Below are 25,583 nucleotides of genomic sequence, written 5' to 3'. Positions count from 1 at the left end.
ATTCTATTCTATTCTATTCATTTTCTCTCTCTTACAATCAAATTTCAAGACAAAAATGTTAACTTTAATGTCATAGGTATGAATCAAATTATCGATTTGTACTAATAATTTCAAAATACAATCTCTTATTTCTTATAACCATTTATTAACTACATATTTTCATTATTGCAGATTATTATGCATATTAATTATAAATTGATATTAGTGAAATGTAAATTTCTCTCGTCTCGACGTATGATCCGTATGTTTCGTATTATAACAAAATCCTAAATTTTGTGCACTTTTTACGCGTCAATCAATCACAGCGCTGAATATTAATCATTTATCATTTTTCTAAGAATAGTTTTGTCATTTTGTTAAGCACATTTTGCATATTAAGTTATGCAGTTTAATGCTTGAATCAAATAAAAACTGTTATAGGAAAAATTAAAAATTCTTAAATACATTATGTAATAAAATATCACTTGAAATGCTCATCATCCGATGATATTAATTAGTAAAGATTATTTAATTACATTTATACTCGTATTCAATAACCATTTCAAATTTAATACTTTCGGCGCTTGTGTGAGATGTTTATCTATTGATAATAAGAAGTACACCAAGTTAGTTTCACGTTTTCTTTTTCTAAGTAAATCGAAAGTCAGCTGTGCCTAACAATTAAATTTTCTTCATTTTTAAAAATATTTATCTATGATATCAAATTTTTTGTAGGATATTTTCATAGTATTAGATATATATTATTTGAATGAAATACTGTAAATAAGTTTTAGTTAATTCAAATCCATTGCTTTCATAAAATAATTTTCAAAATTTCTACTTTCAACTATTAACATAACTATCACGTTCCAACGATTTAGCCATGACAATTTTAGTTTTGTTTACATTCAAAAATTTAATTCAATTTTTTTTTAAATAAATTACTTTACCGAACGAGTCTTAATCACTACATAATATTTTGTATGATATAATTTATTAATTTAGTCTACGTCCTAAGCTATTAATTAAAGCCAATTTGCGGAATGTCAGTTGCTGTGCTAAGTCATACTATGTACCCAACACTAAACATATATATCCATGTTGTTGATAGTAGCCCACGTGAGTCAATCAGATCACCAATAAAATCACTTCAATCCGTAGCCATTACTTTTTTATATAGGAAATAGGAGATAAGAGATAGGAGAATCAAGAGTCGTGGTAATGAATGAGTGTATAGGTATGAAGTAGCCACGAAATAGCGACATTGCGTGGCACTTTATAGTGTATGATGGCGATGCAAGCCTATGACGAAAATCATATATTTATTTTCTTGCATATACTTAATCGATATCGTTACTATTACTGATCAAATTGAAAGTCTAAATTACTATCTCTTGTATGAAATAGATTTCAGTTTAATCGTTGTAATTTTGAGAAAGTTATTTAAGGTAAAAGATTTTGCTATTTTCTTTTCGATTTTTTCGCAACCAAAAAAATTCATCTCCCCTTCATGTATATATGAAACGTACAATATGTATAATACATAAACGACAACATTTTTCATTTAACAATTCTTTCGAGATTACTGTACTATATACTAAATAACTACTACATTTAATGCTATTTATTTAAGTTAGGCAGGTTTACGTTGAAGGAATTCAGCGGAAAACGAACGAAAGTCGTTCCGTAAAAATTATAAAAAAACTGCGCGTCATTAGCAAAGATTTAGTTATTAGTAAGATCGATTAATAATTCCGTACAATTTGATTTTCATTATTCAAAAAATTTCTAAAGTTAATAACCCCACCCTCATTCATGCATTATTGTATCTGCACGCCCGCGCGCTTGTGTGTGTGGTGTGTATATGTGTGCGTGTTGATCTAGACCAATGAACGAAACCTTTGCGCTTCCTAACACACCTTTTTAAAGTGATAAAACCACTCTGGCAACACTAAGTTAAAAAGCGCAGAGATGATTTCAAATAGAAATTGTATGTATTCTGGATTGCTACGACGTCAACTCTCCATCGATACAAATAGTTCAAAATTAGCAATTTGTAGTGTCGAGACAGAATACATTTTCTATGTACCTACGTACAGTTAGAAGAGTAATGATTTTGAAACTATCTCTACTAGTGTCTGAAAAAAATAGAGACCTCATTTCCAAAATTAATTCATCAGCAGTTTAACTAAACCAATTATGTTAAGTAACCAATGATGAAAGTTATGGCGGCAATCTGATGAAAAAAAGCATGAATTTCCTAGCTATTTAAAATATGAGCGGTTTTGCATAGCTGATATTTCATTAAAAAAGTTTGAAACGTTGGAAAAAAAACTTACAAAATAATGCAGTCCTCCTGAAGCAATCAATGTAAAATTTTTGAAAATGATGAGTTTATTTGTAAACGACAATCTCCGAAAAAAAATCTAATCAAAATAGCTTATCCACTTACTTTTTGATTTGATACAAAACATCGAAATGCTTTTGAGCTTTTTAATCCTTCATAAAATTTAGTACGAAATACTTTTGTTGAACATTGTATTTGCAGTGCATTGTTTTTCAAAAATTTTATTTTGTTTTAGTTACCGGCAGCGATAAGCTACTGTTGGTGTCACGTTACACTGTTTTGAGATTGTACGATCAAAAAAAATACAGCTTCGTTTGAACAAAATGTTTAACTTTGCGATACTCTAGCATTTAAACATTTATAAGTCTAATGCATAAAAATTTATGAAAAATTGAAAAACTCAAAAATATTTTAATTTTTTGCGTAAAATCCAAAAGTAATTAGGGAATCAAAGATTATCGTTACAAATCAACTAGTTGATTTTTTGAATTCCACTGTAGTTGCTTAAAGAAGACTGTATTACACGCTGCGGCGTTTCAAGCTTTTCTGATGAAATGACAGTTATTCAAAATTAACCGTGTTTAAAATAGCTCAAAAATCCGTGTTTTCTTCCCTTCCGATTACCGTCACAATTTCGCTATTTAATGATCGATATGTAATACTTAAGCTTTAACGCCATGTAAGTTCCATGTTAGTGCTATTTTTTTACTATGACATACGCTCTAAAAGTGAAATGCCTATCTTTTTTAATCGATAGTAGGTTTTACAATCAACTCGTATTCTATATATATAGCATCAACTTTTTTGAAAAGATGTTAGGGGGTTAATATGAAAACTCAACAAAACGGTACCGAATCACGGTAATATCTCAGTATAGAATCTTCCATGGTTTATCATATAATTATAATGATAAAAGTACTGCTTGACACTTGTGAATCAAGAGCAGCGATATAGTCGTGACAGCAGAGTATAGGCGGCATTAAACGGCTCAAAAGGAATGGCCAAACCAGAGTGCATTCTACGGGTTGCTATGATGATTATGACAGTACATATAGAGGAAAAACGAAAGAATAGAAATGAGAAATACATCAAGATGCCGAATGTGGGCAAATGTCCTCGGAAAAAGGATGCAGGCAAGCAAGGCAGGAAGGAATCCGAGGCAGGGAGCGTGTTGGCGAGAGTCTTGGAATACCAAAGCCAGAGTTGAGCGAAATTTCTAATTCATCACCGAAAGAGAAAAGGGATAAGAGCGCGGGCACGCGCATGAGAGGGAGAGAAAGTGAAAGAGAGAGAGAGAGAGAGAGAGAGAGAGAGAGAGCGTGCAGTGCGGACGGAGTGTTTGTACTCAAGCGGTCAGATCGAATGTACGCGTGCGGGAGAGTAAAAGAGAGAGAGAGAGAAAGAGAGAGAGAGAGAGAGAGAGAGAGAAATGTTGAGAAAAGAGAAAAGAAAAAATTGGTGAATTCCACGACGGATGAAAAAGGCTGGGTGGCGGTGGTGGTAGCAGCGGTGTCGCCGTCGTCGAAAAGGAGACAAGCACCGCAAGTATATAGAGACGCTGTTGGCGGCACGATTGAAGATCGGCAGCAATAACAGCAGTAGCGACCGGTAGCAACGCTCTGCCGACAGCAGGACTAGGAGCAACTTTGACGAGAGATTGATGCCTGTTTCTTGAACGAGAGAGAGAGAGAGAGAGAGAGAGAGAGAGAGAGAGAGAGAAGTCGGCGAGGAGCCGAGACGTCATAAGGAATTAATGGAAGGAAGGGACAGGGAGCAGAGACGCGACGAGAGCAAAAAACAAGAGCAAACCGGACGGCGACTTTCGACCGACGGACAGAAAGAGATAGCTAGCGAGCTCGTCATCGGCCAGCAGTCAGGACAAAAGGTACCGCGCAAGCGGCATTTTGATCGCTGGCTGACTTCTGTTTCCCTAACTCTTCCCTCGTCCCTTCTTCCGTTTTGCCCAGCCGGCAAAAACCGAAAATCTTTCTTTTTGTCACTCTTTTTTTCCCTCTATGAACTGATCGGTCCAGATTTTTCCCCCTTTCTTCATTCTTCTTTTTCCTTTTCTTCTTCTTAGTTTCCTTATATTTTTCTCATTTTCCTTTGCCTCGCGCCTGCTTGAATAAACATTATCCTTAAAGAAACGCTTACCAATAGACTGCGTAGATATTACGAGGCAACAGTATATTGTAACATCAATAATAGTGAAGCAAATGTTATTCAATGCATCAATTGACAATCGACTCATACAGCAAAATGTGACTTAACTAAGTGTGGTGTCACGTGCATTATGGAAAAAAATAACGTTCTTTAATAGCCACGCAGGATGAATGCGTGCAGGTATTGAAGAAATTGTGGTTTCTTGCAAGAGCCATGTCGTGTACTCATCAAAATGTAAATATCGTTTCGTCGGTTATCCATGACTTCAGCCATTACGCGACTGGACATGGGGAAAAAGTAATAACAGTTGAAAAAAAAATGTTTATAGGCGCAACGTAACGCGCATATATGTGTATCGGAGATGCACTTGTTTGATTTCGATTATTAACTGCTTCTACAGTCAAGCGAGTTATAATACTAACCAGCAATAAATTAACCACGCTATATAGATACATCACTTATCATTCTTTATTAAATTCACTTATTGTTTGAAATTGGAATTCGATATTATATTAAAATCTAACATGTGAAATTCAAGAAGAATAAATTTAATACTTTACTCGTTTTCTAAATATAAAATAATCAGAATAATTCCAAAGCATAACCTCTTGTTTTGATGAAACGATTTACTCACTGCTAGTTTCATAAAACAATGATACACTGCAGCTTTATTTATTTTACTTTCATAACTTTAAAAATAACCAGTATCAATTATGATAAATTAAATTTTAACTATTACAATTTTAACTCGAAACATACATACACGCTTATTTACCGCCACGTATCAGTATATCGTATTACCATATCACAGCAGCCAATTAGATCACTAATAAAACCGTGCAACATGGCATCCATCACTTTTTTATAAAAGGATTATATATAAAATTATGTTTCATGTCTAGTAATTCGATAAAACTGTAAAGAAAAAATAATTGACAAACAGAAATTAAATAATAGTAGGCTCTTACAGTATAAAGATAAGTTTTTGAAAGCTATATTAGGAATTTTGTCCGGGCCAATTGATTTATTCAATATTCTCTAAACATCGTTATAGTTTGAAAAGGAAACGTGAAATTTTTTTTATTGTTTTGCTAATATAGGAAGACTGCTGAATTTTGATCGAAAAAACATATAGGACAGAACCAGCCAAATCGGGGTAGCTCTATAATTTTCTTTTTTTAAATACTTTTACATTACAGGATCAACGGTATTTTTAATTTAATACTTTTTAAGGGTGTGATTCTGGGTTTCTGAACAAAAACTCAGTCGGTATTACAGGAGAAACGAGGAGCATCGTCATTTTGAGTATAATTTTTTCAATTTTAACATCTTTTTAACTCCAAGTTTAAGAGTGAATATCAATTAAACCTAATCATACTATCTTTCAACACGTTTATCAAGCTTTCTTAAACATTTATTCGATTTTTAGTTATAATCAACTTTGCTTAATTTAATATCAAAAATTTGGAAATATTACTTTTAGACAGAGCGGGGAAGGGATAAAAGCGGTGTACTTCCCTTTTCATGAATATTTTTCCAAACTCGTTTTAAAATGAATAAAATTCATAAAATAATGTACATTAGCTGTAGTTTTTAACTTATTTTTGAATAGTTGATGGCGAATAATCACGTCACTAAGCTACGTGAAAAATCCGTAAGTGGGCGTCAGTGTATGTCAGCAGAGAGAGAGAGAGAGAGAGAGAGAGAGAGAGAGAGACGAGAGAGAGAGAGAGAGAGAGAGAGAGAGAGAGAGACGAGAGAGAGAGAGTTTCTCTGTCTAAATCTCTACACAATACTTACTTAAGGAACCTTTTAACTTACTTTTCGCTTACTTGCGATCAAAGAAACGTTACAACATACAGATTTATTGATAAAACAAAACTTAATGATTCGATAACTACAAAATAAGTAGGAGGTTGACGCATGAATTACTGAACTATTTAATGTCAAAAATAAAAATTCACGGCTGGGTTGGGCGATTCTGTCAAAAAGCTTCCAGTAGTTGACAGAATCGCCCAACCCTAATTCACAGTCGTGAATGATTAAGCGAGGACTGTGAACATTGTAGCAACGTGGCAATCAGCAGATTATAATAAACGCAATTTCTATCCCTCTTTTAAACGGATTTTTTATAATAAATAGCAATTGTTCTTGATCGTTTTGAACAATTTCATATCAATGATATGCAACATTAATATCAAACTTTTGCAAGAGTACGACGAGAGCATTTACATCATTTTTGGCATTGTGAGTTCCATCTAAATATTCTGCAAATGTCTTTGATAAGCTCTTGTTGCTTGAATGGAAATTATGATTTATTCTTGCCGTGCAGATTTTACGAAACATAGATAGAGTATCGGCAAAACCTTTAACTATATCTATGAATTCATCAAACAACATAAAAAAATGAAAAATCTTATTTTTAACGGAGCATTAAATTTAAAAGTAATCATAAAAACATTACAACGTAAATCAGATTATTACAGTAATAAGCGTAAACGACATAAGTTGTTATGTTGCAGTAATGAATTAATGGATGTTAATACATTCATTATTTGAATTTCCTACGTCGAAAATATATGAACAGTATTAATAACATTCTTGAAACATATAACTTAAATCTTTTTATTCACACACACACACATGCACACGCACGCACATGAACACGCGCATACAAACACAGACACGCGCGCGCGTATATGCTGAGGCTTTTGTACTTCATAATATGTAGATTATCTCTATACGTGAATTATAGCTTTGATCATATATATAATATTTAGATTATCTAGAGATATAACACATAAGTCGCGCTAATACTATACCCGATATACATACGTTGAATCGTATTTTTAGAATGACAATACATCTCTAACTGTTAAGAGCAATCAATATGATTAATTTTCCTTGATTCTTTAGGAACGTCAAAAAATTTGACAGACCAATTCTCATGTGCGTTACATTTACAATATTTTTATTCAAATACTAACACGCATGTAAATAGTCTCTATTTACTACTTTTAATTCCATAACATCGGTTACTACTTGAGTTATAGGTTTTTGAGACATTATATAAATCTCAAAGGTATTTCATCTGCAGCAGGTAGCTATCTACAAAATGCAGGGATGAATTTTTGTCATAAATCATTCATAAAATAATATATAATAAGAACTCTATAAAAATTAGATGTATATTTGTAGTTACTTTACAAAATTCTACTGCTTTGACAAAACAGGTCATCTCTAAATAAAAAATAACGAGAACAGCACGATTAGGTGAACATTCTTCTGAAAGAACGTGAAATAAATTAATAAAACCATTATCATTCATTCAAGGAGACAACGGAAACCTCCCGTGTATGTAATTGCTAAACTTTTATTTATTAAATCTGAAACATCATTAGCTCCACATCCACTTTCATAAGGAATTCCTTCTTTATTTAGGTCTCTTGCATGTATTTTTGTTTTTTTTCTACAGATGCCGATGTTTAAATCGAACAATTTGTGTCAGGGCTTTTCGTTTCTCGCTTTGAAGATCAATTTTTAGTCGAAAATGTTCTATTCTTTTACTAAATGTTAGTTTAGATTTTTCGTTTATTTTTACAATGAACTTTATGTTTTCGTTAGTTTAAGATGCTGAGGTTTTTATACTTGAAATAAAAGATTTTCATCCTCCTATAATCCTCCTATAAAAAAGAAAACCTGACAAAGTGAAGTCAGTTTATTCATTAGCTGATTGGCTGAAAGATAGTCACGTGATCATCTATTTGTGGGCTATTTATATAGGTACATGTCGTGTACGCTCATGACAGATTATCGTTGATTTCCGTATAACCCCCCTTACCCCAGCCTGCAAAGTGTAATGGACAGTGAAAATAAAAAATACCATTCGAAATATCTTTAATTGAACCCTCCAAAAATGCTCATTATTTTAATTAAACCCCTTCAGTTGTCCCAAAAAAAATTTTAAAACTGATAATTTTTTCGTTGTTTGCAACTGCGATATCTATAGTAATACTTAATATTTTTGCAAAGAAACAAGGCAAAAAAATTGAACCCTTGCTCGTTTTAATTGCATCCCTCTTACTTTTTTAAAATTATTAATATATATGTCAAAAACAACAATCTAATTTTATTGTATGTTCTTTCCAAATAACCCAATAATCTATTTGTATAGTTTCGGCTATATTAAGTTACATAAATTATTAGAAAACTTTTTTGAAGGGGCACTAATTACAACTATGAACATTCTATACCGAAGTATATTATTTACATCGTGAAGGATATGATTATAGAAAATTATAATATTTTTAGAATTTACAATACATTTGTTATCTTATTTTTTAAACTTTTGAATGATGATTTTTCAATACAGAACTTAAAACTTTATTGATAACATTTTGAAATCATGATTATATAACTGCATATTTATTTATTAATAAATAATATCGTCTATCTCATATCTCATATTAAATCAAAGGAATATCTAATGCAGATGGAATTTTACGAATGTTCTATTTCACCAATAAAATTTTGATCTATATTCGTACGTTAAAATGAATGCATAAAAAAAGAGAAGCGCGCGAAACGTGTTAAACACTACTAGTATTATTAAAATTTTTATTTCGTTGACTGGTATCGCATGAAACTAATTTTATAAGTGTAAGGGACAGTAAAATTTTCATATTCTTTTATTTACCTCAGATTCTCTGTTTCTCGTCTAATAGAGTCGTTTGTTGAAATGTGATCTTGAAATTGTAATGATTTTTCATGTTCTTCATTAATGTTATTTTCTTCTATTTCGGAAGCTTGGCTTTGTGCAACATTATTTAACGATGAAAATTCAGTAGCATTATTGTTATGTATTATTTTCTATTTCTGTTGAAAGATTTAAGTCAAGTAATGTTTCATTTTCTCAGGTATTACTGATTTCAATAAATTAATTTAATTTTTTTCTAAAAAAATTAATTAAAAAAATTTTTTTTTCAGTCAATTTTATTTCTAGTTTAATTTCCTTTTCAAGGGACTCTTCTGTGACTTGATCTATAGCATGATAAACTACATGTTCATATTCTTTCAACAAACTTGGAGAAATTATTCATATTTTATTTTAACTTATTTTGATTCATAATAAAATCAATTGTGCTTCTCTTATTATTGCATCAATAACAGCTGAAAATAAAAATAAATATTTCATTATCTTAGATTTTTTGGATCGAATTACAATTTACCACTGTAAAATATTGAACACGATAATATTATCGAATTTGCCTATATAGTTAACTTAGAATTCAAATCGATAATACGTTTTGTTTCATTTCATTTGTCACTATGTACAAAATGAATAATTACATTTTACACATTTGATTATAAGATTTATCTGAGTGAAGCTATCTTTGATTAACCCGTAGGATAATAAAACCCCACGCTGATAAGATCCCACTTTGCCCGGATATCCCTTAGATGATTTTTGTTATCTCTATCGCTATTGAATTTAGACAAGTGATTGATATAAAATTTATCTATTATCTCATTTATTCTTATTTTACCCACGTTACTATTTTAGATATTCCCAGCTGCAAAAATTTGACGTAAAATATCAAATTATTAACAGCTTTTTACAATAATAAAATAGCCATCACCTTTTTTTTTGAAGTCAAGATCAAATCAGCTTCAATTAGTATTTCTGTTTCGTCTATGTCTAATATATCTTGGAAAGCAGCGTTGCCATGCATATTAAATTTGGGATTTCACTAAATATATTTGTCTAATACTTTTTCCTAAATATTATTTAATTGAAGACAAAACTGAGTTGAATGGCACAGAATTAAAAAAAATTTCTTTTTCCAGAAACTATTAATGGAAAATTGAAACTCTTGTTCGATTTTTATTTTTGTTTCTTTTATTTCTCTTTTTATTTCAGCAATGATGAACTGGAAATGGGTCGAAAGTTTTCTATATTAAGGTTTTTCAATTTTTTATTAAATAGAAATAGAAATAGACATAGACATAGAAATCTGTAATATATAAATTTTCGTGAGTAGGAATTGCTTTACTTATTGCTTTGAAAATAATTCGATTAATTTGATTTTAATGTTTATATGTTATTTTCATACTTAAATATTCACCTTTGGCGAAATGTCTATTTTCAGGAATTGCTTGTGGGCATTCCTGTTTAATTTTTCTTGAAGTAACAATCTGTTTTGTTATAATTAAATGAATCATTCAGTATGTTTATGCTGAATAATCCATTTAATTATATGTTTTCATCCGTCTTCGGTAAAATAAAGCAGATTTCAATAGCATTATCATCACTATTCGTTGAAATTATAAATAAATTAAGATTTATTATTATATTTATTATTAAATCCTGAATTTTTTATTGTAGTTATCTTGGCGAAACATTGTGCTTTCGCGCAAATGCTTGTGTTTATAATCCATCGCCGAATATGGCCAAATCTACACCACTATGGAACCCCACGCTTGGAATGCAGCGTTGCCATGCATTTTTGCAAATAAACAAATTTTTTCAAGACATTTTTTTATGAATTTGCGGTATAATTTTAATATTAGATAATCTATATTTGATCAAAGCATGTACATTTTAAATCTCATAAATGATTACATCATGATATTCACGAAAATTAAAGGGAATCTTAAGCACCCGCATTTTTCGGCCCTAAGTTGAAGAACCTCCTTAAGGTTCACATTGAGCTTTATGGAATTATTACAATAATAATTACTCAAAGTAGTTGCGATGGTTATTCAACAATTACGTTCAGTAATTGAAGAAATAATTATTGTAGAACCATATAAAATATAAATTTTATCATGTTAATTATAATCAATAAAAGTATCAATTCTCTAATGTGAATAGAGTTTATATTTATGTGAACAAAGTTGTACGACTATGGATATAGGCAAATGGCTGTGATGTCATGCTAAAAATAGTCTTAGCGGATATCAAAAATTCAAATAGTATTTCGATAAAAATGTGTCGAATAAGATCCTTTAATAGTGGATGTAAATTTGCATGCCTGATGCAGTGAAGAAGGACAGACAAACAAGGTTACTTTACGAGAGAGAGCTGACGTTGAAGCAAATAATTATTAAAGTACCGCAAGTGTAACAGAGTGAGCGCGAGACTAATGATAAACGCCCCAGGCCTGCGTTACAGAGTTATGTCAGTTCAATGCCGAATAGTGATTGATAGGTTGGTTTTAACCTCGCTTAGCATCTGCATATTGCGCAAGATATTAATCTTTCTAATGTCAACAGAATAACTAGAGGTCAGTTGACTGCTTTCAGTAAAGCATTTAATAAGGAACGCCTTCGACAGTTGAAAAATATAATTGTTTTAGTGTTTGAAATTTGTATTTTCCAATTACGTTCGGCGTCACGTACAAATCTGTATTATTTCATTACAAATAAAAATCTCTAGCTGATTTTAAACAATAATTGTAAGGAAAACTGTGATTTGTAAAAATCATTGTATATCTAAGATTTTTCAAAATTTTTAATGAAATTATGCTACATTATTAATATCGTTCGCTGATAATCCTAAATTATTACATCATATAATTATCAAAAAAAGTAGCTCTTTTTAAAAATGGATCTTTTTAGTTACTAATCTCATATATAAACAATGGTTAAGGAAAATCCCTCATGTAATTAAAACAACACTCTTGTAATTTCAACGTTTCGCCATAAATTCATGGCCTCTTCAGGAAAACTTTATTAAAAAAAAAAAAAAAATTATGAACAATTAAAAACTTTTTTTTTTTTTTAAACAATTCGACATGATCATAACACTACAGTACACATCTAACAATAATAATAAAATCATTCGTACTCACAACTATAGAAAACCTAAGTCATAGTAATGTCAATTAATAAAATATTTTTACTATTCAGAAACAAACCGAAAAGTCAGAGATATAAAATGAACTGTGAATTTAAAAGTGGTACAACTGTCTATATACTAGAAATGTCAATATAGTACTTTTAAATACTTTTAAAACTTTTAAATTCACAGTTCATTTTATATCTCTGACTTTTCGGTTTGTTTCTGAATAGTAAAAATATTTTATTAATTGACATTACTATGACTTAGGTTTTCTATAGTTGTGAGTACGAATGATTTTATTATTATTGTTAGATGTGTACTGTAGTGTTATGATCATGTCGAATTGTTTAAAAAAAAAAAAAAAAAGTTTTTAATTGTTCATAATTTTTTTTTTTTTTTAATAAAGTTTTCCTGAAGAGGCCATGAATTTATGGCGAAACGTTGAAATTTCAAGAGTGTTGTTTTAATTACATGAGGGATTTTCCTTAACCATTGTTTATATATGAGATTAGTAATATTTCGAAGGAAAATAAAATAGATTATAATGATCTTTTTAGTTATTATTATAAGTGTAAAGTAATTTTAATCAAATTTATCAGAAACTCGGTGTGGACGTTACTTATATGAACTTGCAAAATATAAACCAAATTCATTGTAATCATCATTCGATTAATTAAATTATACAACTTGGGTAGGATTTATTTGCGCGAGTAGCCATAAACAAGAGTTATCGTCTCGGTTACCGGATACCAAAGCATATTTTTGTAAGTAAATGATAGTGAAAATACATGATCCGGCCAATTTGAATGGAATTTTATAGAATGACTAGTCATTAAGAATGCTCATCTCTTACTTATATTAATATTCAGTTTGGCGCATGAATTAAATCAAATACTTTGTAGGCGAAATAAAACTTCTAAAATACACTATTTATACATAAGAGTTCTATGACTTGAAATGCACAATATCCGTCCATATTAAGTGGCAAATAAATATCTACCTACATTTGTCCTCAACTTCAGTAACAATTACAAATATAATAACGTAGTAACTTTTCAGTTGCTTAACTATAAATAACGGACAACGTACCAAATTAATTACTTCTTGCTAGTTCCAAATACATCGAACTATCAACTGTGTCTGATAATTTAATTTCTTTTGTTGTTTTAACATATTTATATATGATCTTATACTTTTTGTAGGATATCTTTATATTAGTAGATATATTATTTAACAAAAATACTGTAAAGCAACTGTGGCTAATCCAGCGTCATTGTTTTCACAAAATAATTTTCGAAATTTCTACTTTCAATTTCAACAATCAATATAACTATCAACTTTTCTACTGTTCACTTATGATAAGTTTGAAGTTTACTTACATTTATAAGTTTAATTTAAAAAATATTTTTTTAATAAATGACTTCACCAAATGAGCTGTATTCATTTGACAATATTTCATGTAAATGATCTATCAATTTATAATTCTCTTCATTGTTAATGATGTTTATTCGAAGGTGAAGTTTAAAGATATTAAATTAATTTATAAATCCAGGGAATAAATGTAATTGAAGTAGAACGTTAGGATTACTTTATCACATTATTTTGAAGTAAGGTCGTTGACTGAATTCGAGATTTATACTCTTTTTACAGTCTACAAATTATCTTACTTATTTTTTATTCAATTACTTAATCCTTAAAGTGATTATTATGATAGAGCTACAAATGTTAGATTTTTATATTTCATAACAAAAAAACCGTGACTTTAAAGGTTAATTTATAATACGTCGATGTAAAATGCCTAGAGCAATAATAGTTCTATAGGCGCTTTACATTGATTTGCAGCACATGTGTTAGCAACTATTATTGGCACGTAACAGTACACGTGATTACATTTGACTAATCAGATATCGAATAAAATGATTTCAGTCGGTAGTCCATTTCTTTCTTTACACAGGAAAAAGAAGATAGGAATAAAATTATAAAATTGAAAGCATGCATCAATATGAAAACTCGACAAATCATGGTGCCAAATTATATCACTTTTTTCATAAAACCTCTTATACGTTTAATACATTATTATCAACGTTCTAAGCAAAGATATGTATGCAAATAAGAAGGTTAATTTGACTTCAACCCATAAATTCATATCAGGGTTCTTCTATTTCAATGGCTATTAGCATTCATGGAGTGCTTCATGCACAAATGGTAGATTACGATCACGAATAACAGAATCAAATTAATTTTGAACATTCAGAAATTTCAAATTGAATCACGATGAAAAGCATCAAAATCTCTATTTTATTGTTGAGTGAATTATGGATATTGTGTTGCTTGAATAATAATTTTGATCTTCGCTCACTTACACATAATATATATAATTCTGTATATCTATATGAAATACATAAAAACATAATAATGCAATTAACAATCGTGAACTATTAATAGATGCTAAGTAAACAGTCAAAAGACATCTACATTACAAATTGAAAAAATATTAAGACTACAATGATTGAAATTTTTATCACATGTGTACTATCACTGAAAAATAATATTCTAATTTACGAAAAATAGTACCATTAAAAATAGTTTCTTGCAAATGTTCCTAAATTCAACTATTTTTTATATGATAGTTATAGGAAAAATTAAGTTATGAGAGTTATTACATTATAAATTGAAAATTTCATTTGTAGGGCATATACTTTGATAATATAGAAATGTGTTTCTAGTAAGTTGTAGATTATATTGAAAATAAGTTTAAGGAATGTAGGAAATATAACTACATAAATTTTTAGTTGAATTTTATTGCCATGTCCATTGAAAGAACGTGTAGATAGTAGTATAAACGTACACGTAGTAGTATATAAGACAAAAGCAGTGAGAGTATCTCCTAGAGATGGGGAAGATTTCGTTGTCATCTCAAATGAGAAAACAACCCTTATCCACTACGGATAAAACAGGGCACTACAACCACCCTGAAAGTCAGTGATATCAGGCCAAACTTGAGGCAGCGAGTAAATCGATGCAACCCGGAGAACCCCTAATAACAACCGTTGATACTTTTTTACCTACGTCGTTTCTTATTCGGCGCTTCGCTCATTTTCAGATATATACTTATTAAGAAAAGCATTTTGAATTAAAAATACACAAATGTCTAGTTTTAAAACTACGTTATGTTGTAGCTGACAAGTTTATTATCACAGTGTTTCGTTATTGTACAGTTTCTTAATTCGGAGTAACTATATATATGTAAGTAACTGTTATATTTTTTAAATAACTATGAACTATCTTTTATATATTACTTCATAAATATAAAACGGATGCTCTGAGTTTTATTTTTTTTTAGTGTTGTCACTTCAGAAATAGCTGCAGATCTTGATTCTATAATACTTTTGATGTTCAAAAATGTAACCACGGAAATCGCAAATAGTACCGGTTTTAGGCCACTGTAAAAGAAAACTTTTTGCTAATTATGATAGTTTAATTTTTCAGAAATGTAATTTTTTCAAAACACTTTTTTTATATTTATATGCATTATTACGACATAAATAAGATTAAATTATAGAACATGCTCAGTATAAATTAATGTAGACATACGATTGTATCTACAGTACTGATGTAAATACAATCAGTTAATGTTTAAGTAATTATCAAGTATAATTGAAAAGAAATGAAAAGCGATAATAATAAAAAGAGATTTTAAAAGCTGATTACACCCACCAATACTTTCTGGCGACAAAATCATTAAAATTTTGGATATTATTCCACCACCCGAATCGCATTTGATGCTCGGTGTTGTCAACACACTGACTGATAAAATGTAAGTAGAATATCAGCAAATCACGAGTTATTGAATTAAAGAAAGTAATATTAAACGAATAGTTACTCTTGATGGTACAGGCTTCAACGGCAATTCTTGTAAAATTTTGTTCAGTGAAAATTGATGTTCTCCAAGCAAAAAATAATTTATGTCTGTTATAAATACGTTGTTGCATTGAGAAATTTCAAGAATATTGTTAAAGATAGTGTTAGAAGTGAACTACATGTAAAGTATGAAAAATCCATTCATCAATTTAAAACAAGTTCCGTTGACTTAAGCATTCCAGTTACTCCAAAGTGCACGCAATATTCTATCACGTAGTAGATTTTTACACCGAACATAAAAAAGGTCTTGGTTTTTATAGCGAACAAGCAATTGAATCAGTCCATTTTAATTCTCTATCGATATAGAATAAAAATAAAGTTTCCTCAAATCATGTTGAACATGATCAGCAATCACTTAAAGCATTATGCATTTATAATAATAATTATCTATGACGTAATATATTTATTTATTGTTAGAATAATTTACGTCTCTATTTGAACTGCTATTAGTATTAATCTATATATTTAGATTGACTAAATAGATATATCGAAATTAATTATTATTTTATTAACAGTAAATAAAAACATTTTTTCCCTGAAGTTACCCTAAAAAAATAGCACAATCTGCAATTTTCGTAATTACGTTTTTCAACGTCAAAAATATTATAAAATCAAAATCTGCAGTGATTTCTGAAGTAAAAATATAAAAAAAATGAAACTCAGGACACCTATAATAATTATGATTTGATGGTAGAGTTTGTAGTCGTGAAAACCAATATCTTTATATTATTCTAAAAAGCAATAAATAATCGAGAACATTAATAAAAGCAGTCGTAAAAATCTACTTTGATTATTCATCTATTAACTATACTTTTTTCAATCTTAGTAGCTGTTCCCATTTGAAATGCATATGTAGTAATCATGTTCATGATCACGATATATGTATACTAATATAATGACCTGATAGCTTTATGAAATGGTATTGGAATCATAATTTGAAATTACTTATTATTATCATTATTTTACTATCATTATTTTATTATTATTATTATTTATTATTTTACCTTACATGTTTTTAAAAGAAGAGAGTTTTGGAAAGTGAAGCTTCTATTGATTGTAATTAGTCAATCATAAAATATTCTTTTGTTTTTATTATAATTATTTTAGAAGTTCTTATATAAATTTTTATTAAAAATTTAGGTACACTGAGAAAAGGTGATACTCTAGATTACATTAAAGAAAAATGAGGTTCGAAGCAAGAAAATAATCTGCTTATGCGTGATAGTAAAAACAACATATTTGTTTTTGATTTCAAAGAAATTCAAACAGTTGTTTTACATAATATTAGAAGAGAACTATATGAACAACAGTTAAAATACTCATTCGATCTGAATCGAACTTTAAATAGAAATGAAGTTTTTAACATGACTAGGTAACTGTTAAGACAAGGTTCAACTAAAAATCTTATAAGAAAAATCTTAAAAAACTTAAAATAAACGCTATAATACTAATCATGCCATTTGTTCTAGATGAAATTATAAATACTGTATAATCTTTTTTTGATAATCATAAAATAGTTTGTTATAAGTACGAGAATTTATTAAAATTATTAAATTTATTAAATTTTCTCGTATTTATTAAAATCTTTTATAGGTACCATTGACAAAAATGATAGAGATGAGTTTTAGGATTTAATGAACCATACGAGCAAAGGAGGTAAGGCACCAACTGATAATACTCTGATGGACTTATATACATATTGTAAAACATATCTATCTCGAATACCTTGAAAGATCAATTTAAATCCCTAACTATAAATAATTCTTTTGTCAAATGTACCACAAGGAGCTGTAAAAATAATTTTGTACTATTCGCCTCTAGTTATATATCTTCCATAGAATATAAAAAATCTACAGTGGAATCAGTTCAAATATTGAAATAATAGCACAGAAATCCAAATTTATAAAAAAGCAGCCTCTAAAGTAAGATTAATTGAAAAGATGTTAAACATGCGTAGTAGGGAGAAGTACTGCAGTTTATACTTATGTCATGGACGGAAGTGTTCAAAAAGTACGAAATATCATTTTCTTATACTGTAATTGTTTTGAAAACTTTAAACATCGATTCCTACCATTTATTTTCAACTTTTATTTTTAAATATATTACAATAATTTCTCACTTTGTTTCAACGAGGTCTACTATAGTCTTTAAAATGATATATATTTTTACTTGCTCATTATTTCTTTCTGAAACTTCGTGTTTGCACATGATTATGTTGATAAAAATATACCGAATATGATTGTTGGCTTTTAAATTTTACACCGCAGTGAAAAAATTAATCGAGAAAACCATATAATACATTATTTTATTTCTAAATAATGTTTCATAAATTTTGCAATTTCTATAACGATCAGTTCATTAAAACTATGAAATATATTTAAGGCTATTATATTTCTATATAGAAATCGTTATATATCATGGGTCGCAGCAACGACCTGCAGCATGAATGCCAAAGGCGCGGATATGCGACACTATATACACAATGATTTCGCAATGATTCACAATGATTGTACATGATGCACATGGTGCACATGATGCACATGATTAACAAAATAAAAAATTCACTGTATTTATTTATATTAGAACCTTTATTAAATTCACAAAATTCCATTAGTTTAATTACCATTGTATATTCGTGATGGCGTAAACTTATCTTCCTTTCCTTATTTCATTTAAAGTATTTGATCAGTTGAACAGTATCAACATGATTATCTGCTATTATCTATCTCTTTCTTATATTTACTTTCTGCTACACATATATGTTAACATAACTAAATTACTATAGATATAGATCGTGCATCGAATATTGTATACTAAAGATCAAAATATCAGAGCTCCCGAGCAAAACGAAGTACCTAAGAGTTAATCAGCTATAACTTCGTTCAAATATATGATTCCTGTTTCTTTTGAAAAACCCTATTTAAATATATTTCGCCGAAAATTTTTAATCTTAAAAATTCATTCTCCGAGATCTTAAGTATAAGAAGTCAACTTTCAGATTTTCAAAAAAAGCCAGATAACGCCAAGTGCCTATGAAAATTGGTAATAACTTCCTCTTAGAACTACGAACCGTTCTATTGTAAAACGTACACTAATGCCAACCTAGCAGATATTTCCCGTAGCTTAGTGCCGTGATTATTCCCCACGAATTATTCAAAAGCAAGCTTAAGACTACAATTAACTATGTATTTAATTAATGAAAAATGAAATTAGTAAAATTTTTATGAAAAGAAAGTACTCCGCTTTGTTCTACCCCACTTTGTCCAAAAGTGATATTTTCTAACTTTTGATATTAAAATGAGTAGAGTTGATAAAAATAAAAATATAATAAGTGTTTTTAAAAGCTTGAAATATTCACTAAAAGATGATATGATTCGATTTTATCGATACTTACCTTTATATTATTTAAATTGCCATTTAAGAAAACGATAATATTGCAATTTTTATAGTCAAAATAACGACAGTCTTCGTTCAACCTAAAATATCGACTGAGTTTTTGTGTAAACAGCCAAAATTATACCCTTGAAGGGTACATAAGAGGACCGTTGGTCTGCTGAAGTGAAAGTATTTGAAAAAAGAAAATCACGGAGTACCCCGCTTTGCTCCGATATCCCCTATATATTAATTATAACAAATTAATGAATATAATATCGAAATTCGAGTAAAATCAGGGCTCGATTCAGATAAGTATATTATTTACTCTACATTTTCAATCAGTTATTAAAAAATGAATTTTATTCAAAACCATATAAAATAAATTACTGTACAAAATTTTTAAGTATAGTAGTGTCACTTTCTAAATATTAATACATAAGAAAATTTATGTAACTATAATATACATGCTTCTTGTTTTGTTCTGGAGATTTTAGGAAATAATATAATTGATTTAATTATTTCTGTATATCGTATACTCATTTTTCTGAATATATTCATGAGTTCAAGATAATCGAAGCTCAACTAATACATTCTTCATAGAAGCACCGTAACTGTGTACAAAAGTAACATACAATTGCATTCCAAACTACTTTACTTGGCACAGTGACAACAGTATGTGTACTGAATTTCCTTGTTACAATAAAAGCTTGAATACAAAGTTTATTGAAACAAATTGATAATTTTGCATGCTTAAAATTTCTTTTGTTACAACTTGCTATCCAAGCATTAAATTATAAAACTCAAAGAACATATTTATAGTTGTAGTGGCGTCACTTACTCAAGATCAATAAGAGACCGATACGATTAAAGTGTATAATTTATTTATATTCATTTTTTTAATTATCTGTTATGTGAATTGTTATACAAGAAAAAGCTAATTCTTTCAATTATTACAGATGAATAGAATTTAGTATAGATAAATCAACCAATTTAAAAAACAAACATCCAGCAAAAAATTAACTCTGATCCTGTTCAAGATTTGTGAGTATAAGCTGTCCGTAAATTTAAAATTATGCTTTGGAGAGATAAAAGAATAAAATGTTATTCGCAACAGTTTATATCAATATCAGATACTGGTTACTTACTTTAAAGAGCATGTACGAGGGTCGTTTGAAAAGTCCGTGCAAAAATAAAAACTGCTTGATTTTTTTTGATAAATCTTTTTTATTTTTCAACATAGTCTCCTTTTAGGCTTATACATTTCATCCAACGCTGCTCTAGTTTGTTAATCCCTTCCAAATAATAGGATTTGTCCAAGTCTGTAAAATAGGTTTCTGCAATCACCTCCTCGTTTGAATAAAATCTTTTCCTCGCCAGCCATTTTTTCACATTAGGAAACAAATAGTAGTCCGACGGAGTTAAGTCTGGAGAATAGGGGGGATGTGAAACGAGTTGAAACCCTATCTCCATTAGTTTTGCGGCCATAACTGCTGAGGCGTGAGCTGGCGCGTTGTCGTAGTGGAAGAGGACTTTTTTGTGGGCCAATCGTAGACGTTTCTCTAGCAACTCGGTTTTCAAACGATCTAATAACGATGAATAATATTCGCCTGTAATGGTTTTACCCTTTTCCAGATAGTCGATGAAGATTATTCCTTGCGAATCCCAAAAGACAGTCGCCATAACCTTCCCGGCCGAAGGAATTGTCTTCGCCTTTTTCGGAGCAGATTCCCCCTTGGTAACCCATTGTTTAGACTGTTCTTTGGTCTCAGGAGTGTAGTGATGTATCCATGTTTCATCTACAGTGATGAAACGACGCTTAAATCTTGCGGATTTTGCTAGAACAGCTGCAAACCATTCTTGCAACACTTCATACGATCTCGTTTTTGGTCAATCGTGAGCAATCGCGGCACCCATCTAGCGGATAACTTTTTTCATGTCCAAATGTTGATCCAAATATTATGTACCCGGTCGCTCGAGATGCCTACAGTACTAGCAATCTCACGCACCTTCACTCTTCTGTCAGCCATCACCATATCATGGATTTTATCAATGATTTCTGAAGTGGTAACCTCAACACAGGGCGTCCAGAACGTTCAGCGTCTTTTGTGCTCATATGGCCACTCCGAAAATTTTGAAACCACTTATAAACCATTCTAATCGAAAGTGCATAATCACCATAATGTTTATCAAGCTTCTGTTTAATCTCCTAAGGCGTTTTGCCTTTGAAAAAGTAATGTTTATCAATACACGAAATTCTTTTTCGTCCATTTTTTTACAACCACTCGATTTCTTTGATTGAAACGAATGTAAAACCTAAAGTAATTGGCCGATCTGGCTGAAACTTGGTGCGTGCTCTTCCAAGATATGCCACTAACTGAAAATAACCTTGATACGCACTAGTAGCGCCATCTCTCTGACTTTGCACGGACTTTTCAAACGACCCTCGTATTGATTTCATTTTTAGTACATATTGTTGGCTGTTACTTTGTAATGAACTTATTTTGGTTAAGAATTAATTATTTCAATAATGATAACTACTGTGTAAATTGTTATAGACGAGAGAGTAATTCTTTCACTATTTAAAGTTCGAATTTGATATTAACTTATGTGTACTCCTCAGTTTACATACTCACAATTTCTGAACTAATTCAAAAACAAGAATTTAATATAGATAAATCAACAAATTTGTTTAAAAACATACAACCAACAAAAGTTATATAGAAAAAAGCTTAATCTTCCATCAGAAAACAAGAACATAGTATTAAGTTTTATTTTAGTCTGAAGTTCATGTACGAGGGGTGTTTAAAAAGGAAGGTGACTGGTTTTCTCAAAAAATATTTATTTATTGGTCAATATTTATGTTGTCTCCTTCAAATTAATCCCCGTTAGATATAATACACTTGTGCCAGCACTTTTTCCAATCATCGAAGCACTTTTGATAATCACTCAATCGCCTTGAGTTCTTTTAGCGATGCAGTTTTTATGTCCTCAATCATTGAAAATCGATGTCCTTTCATTAAGTTTTAGAAAAAGAAACAAGTCACTAGGAGCCAAATCCGGTGAATATGGGGGCTGAGGCATAACTGTGGTGTTGGTTTTGGCAAAAAAATTTCTCACAAGCAACGATGAATGAACAGGTGCAAAATCCACAAATTGTTTTTCCAAAATTCCGGACGTTTTTTTGCGTATTGCCTCTTGCAAACGACGCATAACGTTAATGTAATACTCCTTATTATCCGTACGACCTTGTGGTAAGAATTCCTGATAAAATACGCCACGGTAATCAAAGAAGACAGTGAGCAAAACCTTGGCGTGCTTTTTTGGGTGTTGGTTCTTTTGGGGTCTTCCATTGGGACGATTGGACTTTAGTTTCGACATCATAACCATATACTCACGATTCACCACTAGTTATAACACTTTTGAGAAAATCAGGATTCATTCTTCAATGACTTCATTCAACATCTCCTGAGCGATGGTCATCCCACGGGTCTCTTGATCAAAATTAAGCAATTTTGAAAAGGAATTTCGCTGACACGCGTCTTATGTCCAAAACATCTGAAAGAACATCATGGCATGAGCCAACCAATAAGCCAACATATTCTGCAACTTCTCTGATGGTGATTCGACGATTTTTTAACAAAATTTCTTTCACTGCTTCAACGTTTTCATCTGTTGTTGATGTGCTGGGACGTCCACGGCGAGGTTCGTCTTCAACATTCTCTCAGCCAGCCTTCTTGGAACAGCATATACTACTTATACGAATTTTTCTTACTCAAAGTACATTTACCGTATGCAATTGTCAACATTTCAAGAGCTTTAGAGTACTGGATTTCATTTTTCATACAAAATTTAATGCAAACTCTTTGCTCTATTCTTTTCGATAGAAGAAAATTGCCGAGCACGCCAAACACTTCTAACCTCTAACGCTTCTGCCAGAAAAACAACACGAGCTATATAGTGAAAACTATGAATATATGATCGTGAAGAGTGCACCTACACAACAAAAATTCAAAACTTGAATGTACGTAGCCCGTGAAAATTGAAAAGTCACATTACTTTTTCAAACCCCTCGTACTCACAAATCTTGAAGTGACTAAAACTTACTTAATATAGCAGATAAACCAACCAATTCTTTTCAGAATAAGCAATCAGCAAAAATTATTTCTTCGAGTAGATGAAAGAGTGGATTAAAAGTTAATATTCAATTGTTACTTTGAACCGATAATTGATATTTTTTCTTGTAATATATTATTATTTCATTTATTGCAATTATGATTCAATATTTTTTTAAATAAATAATTAATAAAAATGACGTGAAACGCGAAGATATACTAATTAGTTTTGTGTTTCTAGTTCTAAAATCGTTAAAATGCTATGGCCTAAATGTTCAAAAGATACAGTTATACCGAGTGTCCCGAAAGTTCCGGGACCGTCCAAAAACTCGAATGGAATGCGTTATCAGGAAAAATGTTTCAAATAAAGTTTATAGTTTTATCATTGACGAATCTGGTGATGATCTTGTTTTTGACCTCAAAATTATTTTTCAAAGAATTTCAAGATCAAATTTCGTTTTATAAATAAACTATCTACTCAAACGGTCCCACAATAATACAGTTTAGTAATAAATTTTTAGATAAAAGTTATTGGACTCTGAAAGGAAGATTTTGTGGTGAATATAACTTTGATCTTGAAGTTCATTTTCTCGATCACTTCAAAATCATCTTTATTTTCTTTTACAAGAATCTCTTTGTTGATTGCAGATACCGAAAGAGTGCAAAATGTTACATCAAGATATATGTACTCATAACCAAGAGTCAGACAACCTTGTAATACATAGAAAATTAACTTCATGGTCGAGTCGAGTTCACCATAAAATGTTCTCTTCATAGTTCAGTAACATTCGTCTATAATATTTTTGAATAAACCGTATTATTGTAGGATCGTTTGGGTAGACAGATTAAATAAAATAACATTGAGATTCGTATAACCTTGACAAATATCTTGGGGGATCTCCAGAACCTGACATATGATAAATCATTTGAACGTAAAATTTTCTGCCAATTACAAATCTAGGGTCAAAAGTAAGGGTTCTTATTTAAAAAAACAAAGTTAACCTTCAAATTACTTGAAAAATAACTTTGAGGTTAAAAGCAGGATCATCACCAGATTCCTTTATGACAAAATTGTAAACTCTATTTGAAACTTTTTTCCTGATAACGCGTTCTGTTCAAGTTTTCGGACGGTCTCGAGATTTTTAGGACACAATATAATATTTTTAAAACAAGCATCTCAAAAAAAGACTTTAATCTACAATAAGCATTTATAGAAAAATTATTTTTCATTCAAAAGTATTTAAATTGTAAAATAAAAATTTAATTATGTCATTTAACAACTATTCTATTTCGACATTTTGCATATGGCAACTAATAAATTATTTTTAAAAGTTATCATTAAATATTAGGTTGAAATAAGCGAAATCTGTATTAAAAGAATTTAATAAAGTAAAAAGTTACATGATTGCCTTTTATTAACTTCTTAACGGTTACAAAGAAATCTTTCAAAAATAAGAAAAAAAATTATATTACACTTATAATATTATTTTTTACGATTATTTGTAAATAACTATTTGTATTAATCTGATTTCTGATTTACATATTTTGTCGAACGTTTCTAAATTGTTAAAAGTAATGAAAGTTAACTAAAAACGGATTAAAAAATTAATCTAATTAACTTTCAAAATGAAAGTTAATCAGATTAATACAAATAGGTACTAAATTTTACATCTCATAAATAGCACTTTGAAAATTTGAAAAATGTTAGTTAGAATCCGAGATGAACTAAGAAAACTCCGTAACTTTGGAGTTTTTATTTGTTTAAAGCGCTATAATTTGGCTTCTGATGGAGTTACAGAAACTGCTGGTCAATCAATTAATTCTTTATTTTAGGAGAAATTTG

General features: G+C 30.0%; 1 protein-coding gene across 2 annotated transcripts in view; it reads left to right on the top strand.

The window, feature by feature from the left end:
* The window catches only part of LOC131669207 (vacuolar protein sorting-associated protein 11 homolog), a 215,219-nt gene that overhangs the window by 82,565 nt on the left and 107,071 nt on the right, over positions 1–25,583 (top strand). Inside the window, exon 2 of one of the 2 annotated variants that reach the window (XM_058943937.1) lies at positions 17,847–17,909. The exons of the other annotated variant lie outside the window; for it this stretch is intronic. The gene's annotated coding sequence lies outside the window, so the exon portion shown is untranslated. The remainder of the gene's footprint in view (positions 1–17,846; positions 17,910–25,583) is intronic. 2 annotated transcript variants of the gene reach the window in all.

Source organism: Phymastichus coffea, unplaced genomic scaffold, assembly GCF_024137745.1.
Source record: "Phymastichus coffea isolate CEN01 unplaced genomic scaffold, Cenicafe_Pcof_1.1 PCOF00088, whole genome shotgun sequence".
In the NCBI taxonomy this organism is placed as follows: domain Eukaryota; kingdom Metazoa; phylum Arthropoda; class Insecta; order Hymenoptera; family Eulophidae; genus Phymastichus; species Phymastichus coffea.
This window is presented reverse-complemented; position numbering and strand designations above follow the sequence as displayed.